The sequence below is a fragment of the Lepidochelys olivacea genome, assembly GCF_965140295.1.
Source record: "Lepidochelys olivacea isolate rLepOli2 genome assembly, chromosome: 7".
In the NCBI taxonomy this organism is placed as follows: domain Eukaryota; kingdom Metazoa; phylum Chordata; order Testudines; family Cheloniidae; genus Lepidochelys; species Lepidochelys olivacea.
This window is the reverse complement of record NC_140417.1, coordinates 73,424,778-73,437,303: the sequence shown is the minus strand read 5'-3', so window position 1 is coordinate 73,437,303 and position 12,526 is coordinate 73,424,778. Positions and strand designations below refer to the sequence as shown.

Below are 12,526 nucleotides of genomic sequence, written 5' to 3'. Positions count from 1 at the left end.
CCCATAGTGCTTTGCTGCATATGCTGAACACCCACTCTTTCACAAATCAAGCATTGTTAAGGTGTCTAGTTGAAAACTCTGAAACGGAGGCACGCAAAATCACGAGTCACTTTTGAAATCTTGGCCATTATCTGTCTTTTTTTCTCTAGACAAAAAGCAGAATTACCCCACCTGCTGTTTCTGATCTTTACCTGCTTCAGAGAACTCTTGGTTTGTTGATAAAAATAACAAAAGATTCAGTGGCACGTTCATCCAATCTGGCAGCAGTTAAACTTCAAATTACAGAGAATAAAAGAAGCAGAAAACCACGTAACCATTGTTCAGTGCATCGGGAAATGGGATGACCTTAAATGCACAGAAAACACATTTAGGAATGCAGTTCTGTTTTATTTAACCAGAGTGTAATTTTCAAATATTCTGTTTTTATTATTATATATATTTTTGGTTTTTTTTAGGTTTCAAATCTAACAAAAGGTTAAAAATAAAAACAAACAAACAAAAAAAAAGAGCTACACCCACATAAGTCACTCTTAAATGGAAATGTTTGTGTCCACACAGTTTTTCACCACTACAGTTTAAAAATCACACCTCAAGTTAAATTGGTGTAACTTTCTCATGTAGACAAGTTCTAAGTTTTAAAATGGACTTCGTTAAAACTTAGTTAAAGATTTCTCAGATAGCCCAGCCTTCCTTCAGGGTGCTAGCCCAAGAAATCAGTTGTCCCTTCCAGTCTTCTCTCAAGAGAGCTCTCTCTCTCTTTTTAACTGCCCCCTCCAAACCAGCCTGAACTCCTTCACAGAGTTCCAGATCTAAAAATAGAAGTATGACACAATGCAATTGCTTATCATTTTTCTCTCTCTCATTAGGATTCTTTGCAGACTGTAATTCAGATTGTCACAGAAAGTTTTGGACAGATTGCTGATCATGTGTTAATTTAGGTCATATATGCAATTCTGTTACTGATTTCTCATAGCTAAAGGAACATTCTGACTTCAGATCCATAGAGATTTTATCCATGCTAGGAATCTGCTGCATATTCTGCACTTGATCCTTATGTGCAAATCCCATTGAAGTCAATCTCTAGCCTACACCTGAAAAAAAATACTCTTACAATAATCATCCAAGGCAACAATGACAGGTTTCAGAGTAGTTTGGGACCATTACTGTCCCATTTATTATTTGCATCACAGTAACATCCCAATGATCCCATCTGATCCTTGGAGGAGATTCCAAAGCCCAAATGGTTCCATCTTAGTGGTGCTCCTATGAGGAAGTCCCACTGTGCTGGAGTTAATTCTCTGCCAGGGTTCAAAGAGGAAGGCATTACCTGCTGGGTGCTAATTACTTGCAGATAAGCCTTTATAGACTCACGATCTTAAATAATGGGTATTGAGAAGGACCCACCAAAGGCAATCCTGGAGAGATATAGATGTTGGTTTTTCTTGGTTTATTGCTTCTAAAACTACCTGGGACAGGATGCAGCTAGGGACTGTTGCTAAACTGGCAGCAGTCTGGATTAGACCCAGACCCCTTGCAATAATTCTCTACTTGGGGAGAGTGATTTACTCAAACCTACATTTTCAATGAATGTTTCTCTCTTGCTGTTCCAGTCCTGGACCTATGTCAGGGCCTGTGAGTGACTGGGCTGGCTTAAGGCTTGTGACAAATCACTGCACTGCATGGACTCTGGTAGGGAGCAAACCAACAGAAGTTTATTTGGGAGTGGTCCTTCCCTTCAGGGGAGGCCCACTGACTGCAGTAGTTCCATTCAGACCATATGCGGGTCCCAGGCAGAACAGAAAACACAATACCCCAGGTCAAAAACGAAACACAATGATCCTACAACAGGCCTACCTGCCCTCAAGAAGGCACTGGCATGGAGCAGTCTTTGGTTGGCTCCAACTCCTAGCTTCAGCCCAGCCTTCCTTCAGGGAGCTAGCCCAAGAAATCTGTTGTCCCTCCCGGTCTTCTCTCAAGAGAGCTGGCTCTCTCTTTTTAACTTCTCCCCTCCAAATCTGACAGCTCTTGCAGGTGAAGTGGGGCAGGGCTGAGTGAGCTGACCGCAGCTGATTAACCCTTCTCTATCCAGTGTGGAGTTTGTACATCCCATCACAGGGCCCTATTGTCCTGGACAAACACACAAGTAGACACTGCCCTGTCCCACAGAGTTTAAAATCTAATTTGGTCGATACTGTGCAATTTTACTGTAAGGAGCAGGAGAAGATCAGTATAGAATTTATATGCTAATTATGGGATAGATCTATAGTTCTCCACTTTTCTGTACCTTGATCCCATGCCACAACAGAAAAACATTTTGAGACCCTTTCCCCATCTAGCCATAAAGAAAGGAAGGGTCCTGGCCATTTTCATAATCCCTTCCCCCAGGCTGAGAACACATGCAATAGGGATTCACTAAGAATGAGCTGCTGGCCCATGTTTGCTGTTGGGTATTCTGGACTCCTCTCATGTCCCAGGAATTCTCCTCACTGGGATTGTTGGAACATTGAACCTCTTTCTACTGGAGCGGTAAAAGATTACTCTGTCTGCTCCTGTTTACTTAGTTGAATAAAAATTATTTGAATTAATGATGTTACCTACTTTGAGGAAAATGTGCATGTACATGTGTTATCCTTTCATAACGACTGAACATTTTCAACTTCAGAACCGTCTGCTCCTTGGGGGAAGAAAACAAAGTGTTAACCAACCCTTGTAATGAGACCTACTAGAAATGTAAGCATTGTGTTATTATACATTGGGCCAAAGTGTTTCATTGTGAAATATTCTGTATTTTTCCACTGTTCAGAATACACTACTTCCACCTAGTTTAACAGCCGGTGGCAGAGCATTCAGGTGCGTGGTCAAGAGATTCTATAGCATGCATTCCCCGTGGAACCAAGGGGGAGAGGCAAGGCCAAAATGGACTTCCACAGTTTCTCTGAGGGAAAAAGACAGGACCAAAGGGAAGGTGTTAGCTTCTGAATATATTTATAGGACTCTTGTACATTTTTAATCAAAGATCATGGTAAAGAGGACTGAGTGAGGGTGAATACCAGAAAAAATGCACAGAACAAGAGAAACACGTAAACGGGGCAAGAGTCCCCTATGTCTTTTTAATGACTCTGTGGCCCACAAAGTTTCCTTGTAGGCCTTGGACACAGCCATTTTAGTTCCTTCTATATCAGAACACCCTTCTACTGATGCACCTTGTCAGTCAGTCATAATGGAAGTAAATGTATTCCATCAAAGATGATTATGATTCAGCTAGTAAATCATGTGGTAGCATATAATTTGTAGTGCTAAAGAATTCTTGAACACAAAATTAAAGGTGGGCAAAAAATCTGAATCATTCCATGTAATAGTTGTTTGCTTTCCACAGATTATTCTTCTGATGATCAGATCCACCTCTTTCCACAGGAAAATAAGAAAAATAGCTTTTTTTTGTGTAATATACAATATACAAATCCCTCTTCTTATAAAGCTAAGTCAGTTATTCTTCCATAGGGACAGGGAGAGCACAAAATGAAGGAAAGTTTGAGCGAGAGACAGGAAAGGAAGAAAAAGGGCTTATCTACATGACCATGTAGTTCGCAGCAAGCGGGGGTGTAAACCACACTAGCCTGCTGTACACTAAGGGCTAGTCTACGCTGGCAATGCTAAAGTGCTGCCATGGCAGCGCTTTAATGCGGCTTGTGTAGTCGCAGCAGAGTGCTGGGAGAGAGCTCTCCCAGCGCTCTAATAAACCCACCTCCACAAGGGGCGTAAGGCTGGGGCACTGTCTACACTGGCGCTTTACAGTGCTGAAACGTGCTGCACTCCGGGGCCTGTTTTTTCACACCCCTGAGCAAGAAAGTTGCAGTGCTGTAAAGTACCAGTGTAGACAAATCCTAAGTGTGGAATCTGCTGCCACACACTAAAATTTCTCTAGTGCGCGCTTTGATCTACCCCAGGGGTCGGCAACCTTTCAGAAGTGGTGTGCCGAGTCATTTATTCACTCTAATTTAAGGTTTTGCGTGCCCGTAGTACATTTTAATGTTTTTAGAAGGTCTCTCTCTATAAGTCTATATTATATAACTAAACTATTGTTGTATGTAAAGTAAATAAGGTTTTAAGAAGCTTCATTTAAAATTAAATTAAAAGGCAGAGCCCCCCGGGCCGGTGGCCAGGACCCGGGCAGTGTGAGTGCCCCTGAAAATCAGCTCGCGTGCTGCCTTTGGCACGTGTGCCATAGGTTGCCTACCCTGATCTACCCCCTTTGAAAATGGAGCAGATCAAAGCACACTTGAGAACTTTTAGTGCATGGTTTTTTTCGAGTGCTGCCGTGACTACACAAGCCACGTTAAAGTGCAGCCGCCGCAGCAGTTTAACGTTGGTAGTGAAGACGTGGCCTTACTGCAGAACAGGGTCGAGCAGTTTATACCCCAGCTTGCCATGAACGAAATGTTCAACATGTGTAGACAAGCCCTGAGAGATACCGCTTGGGGAAAAAAGGAAGAAAAAATGAAAGGCGGAGGGTGGCAACTAACAAAGGAGGAGAATCAAGTAGAACAATGAAAAAGATAAGAATAGAATAAAGTGAGAAGAATAAAGCTATTTTCTTATTAATGGGTTATTAATTGTAGCATAACAGGACAATTCTAAACCAGGTGAATCCTAGTTTGATCTCTTAATCACCTTCCACAGATCAAGCTCTTTTTGGAGGAACACTGAGCTACATATCCCCAGCACCACCATCACAACACACTCTTGTGAGTCTGACAATAGCTATTTCCATTCAAAAGACTCCTCTTTCCAAAGCTTATGGGTTCATATATTTTAAAATAATGGTTTGATGTGTATAATATTATGGAGGTAAAATGCCTTGTGTATACCAATCCGATAAGGAGCAGTAAGGTGGAAATACAAAGTGTGGCTACAGTTACCCGGTACTGTAAGACATTCATCCATTGAAGTACATTCTTCTGTGGGGGAGAAATGTGCTTCAGTTGATTACAGGAAGGACAGGGGACCAGGACTCCTAGGTTCTATGCCATGCTCGACCCTGGGGAAGCCCCCCCAGCCGGCAGGAAGGGCCAGGGTAAAAAGAAGGGTAAGGGCCCTGCAAAAAAGACCAAGCCTCCATGGCAGTGGCTGCCCCCACTGCTGTGGCCCCACCACCTCCCGCGGCGTCCCTCCCCGTGTTTCCCTCCACCAGCTCTGTGGTGTCCCTCCCCCAGCCCCCAGGGCATACGCCCAGGTGGCAGCAGCCCCGCCGCCTGCCGCTACGTCATCTCTCCTACCCACCGCCTCTGCTACCATCTATAGCAGCCGGGGCCCCTTCCCAATCTTGACCAGGAAGCATGGCGTCCGTTGCCTCCTGGTGCCCGCCTCGCCCCACATGGAGACCTACCTGCAGGCGTTGGCGAGGGTGGTGGGGCCCACGGCCATTGTGGCGGCCTCCAAAATGTACGGAAAGGTCGTCTTCTTTTTAGCATCGGAGGCCGCTGACCCGGAGGCGGTGGAGAAGGGCCTGGCGGTGGGGGGCATGTTCATCCCCCTACAGCCGCTAGAGGACCTGGGTGTCCATCTGGTCCTGCCCTCTGTCCCTCCCTTTCTTCCCAACGTCGCCCTATTACCCACTCTCTCCACACTGGGGAAACCCATCTCCCGTTGGGCTGCAAAGACCCCACCCTCCGTCACGTCCTCTCGTTCCGCCGGCAGGTGCAGCTTCAACTGCCGCCGGTGGCGCTTGGTGGAGAGGCGCTCAAGGGGTCATTCTTGGTCCCCTACCAGAGGGCCCATTTCCAGGTGCACTACTCTACGCAGGAAGCTCGGTGCTGCTTCTGCCGGGCAATGGGGCATGCCCACCAGTAAATCCCCGGGCATGGACGGGCTGACCGTGGAGTTCTACCGTGTGTTCTGGGACATCCTTGGCCCAGACCTAGTCACCGTCTGGGCCGAGCCTTTGCAGAGCGGGGTCCTCCCTCTTTCATGCAGGTAAGCCGTGCTCGCCTTATTGCCGAAGAAGGGGGACCCCCGCGATTTACGAAATTGGCGTCCCGTCTCGCTCCTCAGCACGGACTACAAAGTCGTAGCAAAAGCCATCTCGCTGCGGCTAGGGTCCGTATTGGCAGACATGGTCCACCCAGACCACACCCACACTGTCCCAGGCCGCAGCATCTTTGACAACCTATATCTGGTCCGGGACCTTTTGGAACTTGGGTGTAGGGATGGTCTGTCGTTCACCCTCCTGTCCTTGGATCAGGAGAAGGTGTTCGACAGGGTGGACCAGGGGTATCTCCTGAGCACTCTGCGAGCATTTGGCTTCGGACCCCAGTTTGTGGGTTTTCTCCAGGTGCTGTATGCCTCCGCAGAGTGTCTGGTCAGGCTCAACTGGACCCTGACTGAACCAGTCAGTTTCGGGTGAGGAGTACGGCAGGGGTGCCCCCTCTCAGGCCAGCTGTACGCTCTGGCGATGGAGCCCTTCCTTTGTCTTCTCCGCAGGAGTTGACAGGGTTGGTGCTGCGGGAGCCGGAGCTGAGGCTGGTCCTGTCGGCGTACAGTGATGACGTGCTCCTCGTGGTCCAGGACCCGGGCAACTTGGTGCGGGTGGAGGCTTGCCAGGCCATCTATTCGGCAGCCTCCTCCGCCCAGGTCAACTGGGTCAAGAGCTCTGGCCTGGTGGTCGGGGATGGCTGGCAGGCGAGTTCCCTCCCACCCGCGCTTCAGGCCATCCGGTGGAGCACGGGTCCGCTGCTCTATCTCGGCGTTTACCTTTCTGCCACGCATCCCTCTCCGCCAGAGAACTGGCATGATTTAGAGGGCAGGGTGATAGAGCGGCTCCGGAAATGGACAGGACTACTCCGGTGCCTCTCCCTTCGAGAGAGAGCACTGGTGCTTAATCAACTAGTCCTGTCCATGCTCTGGTACCGGCTCAACACCCTGGTTCCTGGCCAACCTCCGGACATCGATTCTGGAGTTCTTTTGGTCAGGACTGCACTGGGTCCCTGCGGGGGTTCTCCATCTACCCCTGGAGGAATGAGGGTAGGGCCTGAAGTGTCTGCACACTCAGGTCCATGTCTTCCGCCTCCAGGCCCTGCAGAGGCTCCTTTATGATGCAGCTAGTCCAGCGTGGAGCATACTGGTGAATGCCTTCGTGCGCCGCTTCTGAGGGCTCAGATATGACCGGCAGCTCCTTTATCTCCATCCGAGAGGTCTTCCGCGAGACCTCTCCGGGCTGCCGGTCTTCTACCAGGACCTCCTCCGGACCTGGAAACTGCTTTCAATGACCAGGTCAGTGGCAGCCACCAAGGGGGCAGATCTCTTCGCGGAACCCTGCTACACAAGCCCCAGCTTCGCGTGCAGGTGGCGGAGTCCCCCTTGATGCACCAGAGGTTGGTCCTGGTGGAAGTCACAAGAGTCGGAGACCTCCTGGACTACGACCGGGGAGACTGGCTGGATCCTCTGATGCTCGCTCAGCGCATGGGGCTCTCCAGACCTCGTACTCCCCGGCGTGTAGTTCAGGAAGTGATGGCTGCTTTGCCGCCTGCTGCTCGGGTTTACCTCGACTGGGTCCTGCACGAGGGTGTGCCCTGCCCACCCTCCATCCCAGGCCCGCCAGACCTTTTCATTTGACCCGTGCCCCGTGGACCCAACCGACCCCCCCACCTCTTCACCGTGAGCCGGCTGCACGAGCTGCAGCCAGTCTGCTTCCAGACTGCGCCAAGGAAACATCTATACATGCTCATGCTCCATACCCTTCACGCCCTCACCCTCGTGTCCGGCCCCTATACAAAATGGCAGGACCTCCTGCCACCTTTGGAGGGTGAGGAGCCCTGGTGGGCCAGCCTATATTCCACCTTGGTCCTGAGGCCTGCTGGGGATATCAGTTGGCAGCTCCTTCATGTAGCCGTGAGCATGGGCGTGTACTTGGCGCGGTTCACCCCTATCCCAGACATCTGCCCCTTTTGCGGCGTGAGGGAAACCCTGGCACACATATATTTGGAGTGTGCCAGGCTGCAGCCCCTATTCCAGTTCCTCACCAATACTTTATTACGCTTTTGGTTGCACTTTTCCCCTCACCTTCTTATTTATACACTCCTTATCCACGGCCCCACAAAGTCACGGGATCTCCTGGTCAGCCTCCTCCTGGTCCTAGCTAAAATGGCCATCTATAAAACCAGAGTGAGGAGGTTGGCCGATGGAGTCTCCTGTGACTGTGGGGCCTATTTCTGATCCTCCGTCCGTTCATGTATCCGGCTTTCCTCTGGACGGCATCCACTGACTCCCTTGACACCTTTGAGGAGCAGTGGGCACTGTCCAGGGTTCTCTGCTCCGTGTCCCCATCCGGTTCCCTTCGTTTGACCTTTTGACCACGCTCCTGTTCTTGTTATTTCATTAGTTGTCCACCGCCTTTATTTTGTGTCCAGGTCCTGTGGATCCCCCTCTTAGGCTGGGGTGGGATCGTTTAGCACTTCCCGGATCCCAATAGGATTACTCTCCTATAGCCATCTGGCCCGACCTTGTCACACTGGTGAATAACATTCTTCCCCCCTCCCACCCATTTGTTGAAGAAGACCACACTTAGAGGAAATGTCAGCTTTTCTGTACCTGCTTTTTGTACTAGCAATTGCTGAATGCTATTGAAAAGCGGAGAAACCACTCAAGTCTCTGGTAAAACATGACAGGCATCTACTGTCAACAAAAAATATTTGGGAGCCATCTAAATGTTATAAATCTAGGCTAAAGAAAGAATTCTCTGCCTTAAACCTGTATGGGAAAGGGTTATGACCCAAACAAGGGGAGTGCTGTACAACTGAGCAGCTGTCAATGTTGATCTCTCGGACTGAAGAGAGAGAGCAGGAAGAAGAGACTTGCTCTACTCAGGTCCCATTCTCACAGGACAAAGGCTGCAGGTGGTCAGGGATAGAGGTAGTCTAGGAAAGGCAGGAGAGTTTGGGAAGTGAAGTTGGACTGCTTCAGAGCCTGAGATGGGAACTGGAGTTCCTCTCTCCCATTAACACTGAGGGACTGCTAAGAGACTAACCTTGGATAGGCAGATATCAAACTCCCCCACTGAACACACTAACAATTTAAGTGTGAGATTCTAGACAGATTCTAAAGTCTTGAGTACAAGCTGTCACCAGAATAACAACATTAGTTTTAATTCACACTTTCAGTTATGCTGGTGCAATATTTGGGCACTCTTATTTGTTGTTTTTAATACTGTACCTTAAACTGATTTATTTTAAATGTTTTTTTCCTAATTTAAATCAAAACAGGATACTTGTAATCTCAAATAAGTGTGTCCAGACTTTCTACCAAAACGAAAAAAGGTGTGAATTTAAACTGATATCATTATTTTGGTGGCAGTTTGTACATAAATCAGCACCTAGTCTCTGACAAGAATAATCTTTTAACTTCCTAATGACAAACGAGCATACAAATGTTCCAGTTCCCATCTTCTAATGAGTTTCTTTTTGCAATCTCTGTTCACAATGTCCAGAATCTTCCTGTCCTTGAACACCACAGCATCTCTCATCCCCAACACTTAAACCATTATTAAAGGTTACATTTTCACTAACCACAAGCAAATTTCCCTCTTTAGCACCATCTATTAACGCTGAGAAGTGAACATAAGAACAAAGTGTCCTAAATTTTCACACTAACTCTGCTGCATTTCCAAAATTTTTAAAAAACATGCTTTTGCGTTTGCTTCAGAATTATTCTGGAACAGAATCTGAGCCCTGTCACGAACAAACAGCTCTCGCTGGTGTGTCTTACTGTGTGATTGGGATTTCATATTGGTAAGTATTGGCTGAATTATAAGACACAACTCCAGTCTGACCACCATTTACCCCCGTTTGTGATATTAGGGGTGTCAGATGATCTATGCCGCACTCAAGTCTTTTACACTGTGTTGGATAGAGAAATAGCTCTTGAATTGCCTTAATATTCAGCTCCATGGAGGCAGGTGATTCTTCCACCTTTTCAACTTTTTCCCATATTCAGTTTTTTTAAAAAACCTCTTTTCTTCCAACAATATAGTAACTAGAAGAAACAAATGGCATACACTTGTGTATAGCTAGGGGAAAGGATGATAGCAAAAGGGAAGACAAAACATTTCCCAAAGCAGGGGAAATCCCCATAAAGAATTCTCAAAAGATTAGATACTATGGTAATGGGGGACATACAATATATGTATCAATCTCCCAAATAACCAGGGAGGGAGAGAGACATTAAAATGCAGACATTTAATGCACAACATTAAAATGCAAATAAAGGAACTCGTCTAAACGCAACAATGATAACATTTTGTAAGTGCTAAGAATCATCATAAACATTATTTCTATAAGATTCCTGTTAGTTAATCTTAGCTTACTGTTGAGTTAGGAATAGGGTTTTTTGTTTTGTTTGTTTGTTTTTTTCCAGCACAAATTGTCTTGTGTCCATAGACAAGATTTTATTTTATCTGGCATCTTATCCTGCTCTAATTAATCCACTTTGGAAGCAACAATTCTATTACAGAATGAGTGATATTCATATGAGGTTTATATGTGCATATCCCAATTTCAGCTTCACCATACAGCTTCAAGCAGTCTGTCCAATACTATTCTTTGCATTGCTGCACCTGGACCAGCCTGTTTTCTTACCTGTGTGCCCTCTACTGCTCCAGGGTCACTTTGAGCAGATGTCATCTCCTTGTTTAAATGCTGGAACCCAGTCAGGTGCACCACTTTAGGTTTCCAGAAGTGGCGAGCTCACCCACACAGAGTCCATTGTAGCAGCCAGGCCCCATGTTCCATCCAGAGGTCCTGGATTTCCTTATCCTCTGGGGAGAGGAACCTGACCAGTTCTATTGTGAAGCTCTATGATCAGCTAGCAGAGCAAATGCAGGTAAAGGGATACTCTCAGTACTCCAGTACAACACCAAAGCAAAGGGGCTCTGGCAGCATTACAAGAAAACTGAGGCCAGAAACAAGACCTCCAGTAATGTTCCTATTATCTGCCCTCACTATGAGGAGCTGGACCTGAGTTTTGCCAAGTACGCCACCACCAAACCCCAGTATAGAGGGCATAGTTTGACCACAGCACTGGCAGGCATCCAAGTGACCACAGACCCCAGCCCCAGGAGGAGATCCTTCCAAACAACCAAGATCTCTTCACCAAGCACAGTCCTGAGCCAGAAACCCAAGCAAAGATAGCAGCCAAGATGGGCCTCTGAAACCCAGGCAGACAGCCAATATGACAGTGCTGCAGAGGGGACCTCGACTAGTAAGTATTAAAATACAACTATCAACAACTTTGTTCTGGATACTGTTTGGGTGCCACGTTGGGTGGATATGAGCAGTGAGCCTCTCTCCACCTGCTTAGCTTTTATTGCCTCCTTCCCTCCCCCCAAACACACACACTTCAGCATGCTCAAAACAGCATCCATACAAACGTCAAACTCAAAACAGTTAATTCCCCTGAAATATCAAATCCCATTATAATCAGGACAAAATATTCCTCCCTAGCCATTCCAATGCTGCTTGATGCTCCCTCCTAGAGGACCATGCCTCTCTCACACACCCCTCCTGCTTTGCCCCATCCCTTCCTATGCTGCTTGATGCTCTCTATCCGTCCTGGTGGACTGCTCAAGATGGTGGCACTGTGGGGTTACAAAAACTATGCACCTTGCATAGCAGACATTGCCCTGATTATTTTAGCTCCCATTTTCGCTTTCAAACACATACTGGAATAGGAGGTAAGCTGTCCAAAGGAAGGTTTCAGAGTAACAGCCGTATTAGTCTGTATTTGCAAAAAGAAAAGGAGTACTTGTGGCACCTTAGAGACTAACCAATTTATTTGAGCATAAGCTTTCGTGAGCTACAGCTCACTTCATCGGATGCATACTGTGGAAAGTACAGAAGATGTTTTTATACACACAAACCATGAAAAAATGGGTGATTATCACTACAAAAGGTTTTCTCTCCCCCCACCCCACTCTCCTGCTGGTAAGAGCTTATGTAAAGTGATCACTCTCCTTACAATGTGTATGATAATCAAGGTGGGCCATTTCCAGCACAAATCCAGGTTTTCTCCCCCCACCCCCAAAAAAAACCCTCTCTCCTGTTGGTAATAGCTTATCTAAAGTGATCACTCTCCTTACAATGTGTATGATAACCAAGGTGGGCCATTTCCAGCACAAATCCAGGTTTTGTCCCCACCCCACCCCCCCAATACACACACAAACCCACTCTCCTGTTGGTAATAGCTTATCTAAAGTGATGACTCTCCTTACAATGTGTATGATAATCAAGGTGGGCCATTTCCAGCACAAATCCAGGGTTTAACAAGAACGTCTGAGGGGATGGGGGTAGGAAAAAACAAGGGGAAATAGGTTACCTTGCATAATGACTTAGCCACTCCCGAGACTGGGAGTGGCTAAGTCATTATGCAAGGTAACCTATTTCCCCTTGTTTTTTCCTACCTTCCTTCCCCCCCCCCCCCGACGTTCTTGTTAAACCCTGGATTTGTGCTGGAAATGGCCCACTTTGATTATCATACA

General features: G+C 47.1%; 1 long non-coding RNA gene across 1 annotated transcript in view; it reads right to left on the bottom strand.

Moving 5' to 3' along the window:
* Nucleotides 1-245: 245 nt before the first annotated feature.
* LOC311524277 overlaps nucleotides 246-12,526 on the bottom strand; it is an 82,313-nt gene continuing 70,032 nt past the window's right edge. The window contains exons 3-4 of the long non-coding RNA XR_014712516.1: nucleotides 2,599-2,674; nucleotides 246-345 (exon numbers count right to left, since the gene is read on the bottom strand). This is a non-coding gene — a long non-coding RNA (uncharacterized lncRNA). The remainder of the gene's footprint in view (nucleotides 346-2,598; nucleotides 2,675-12,526) is intronic.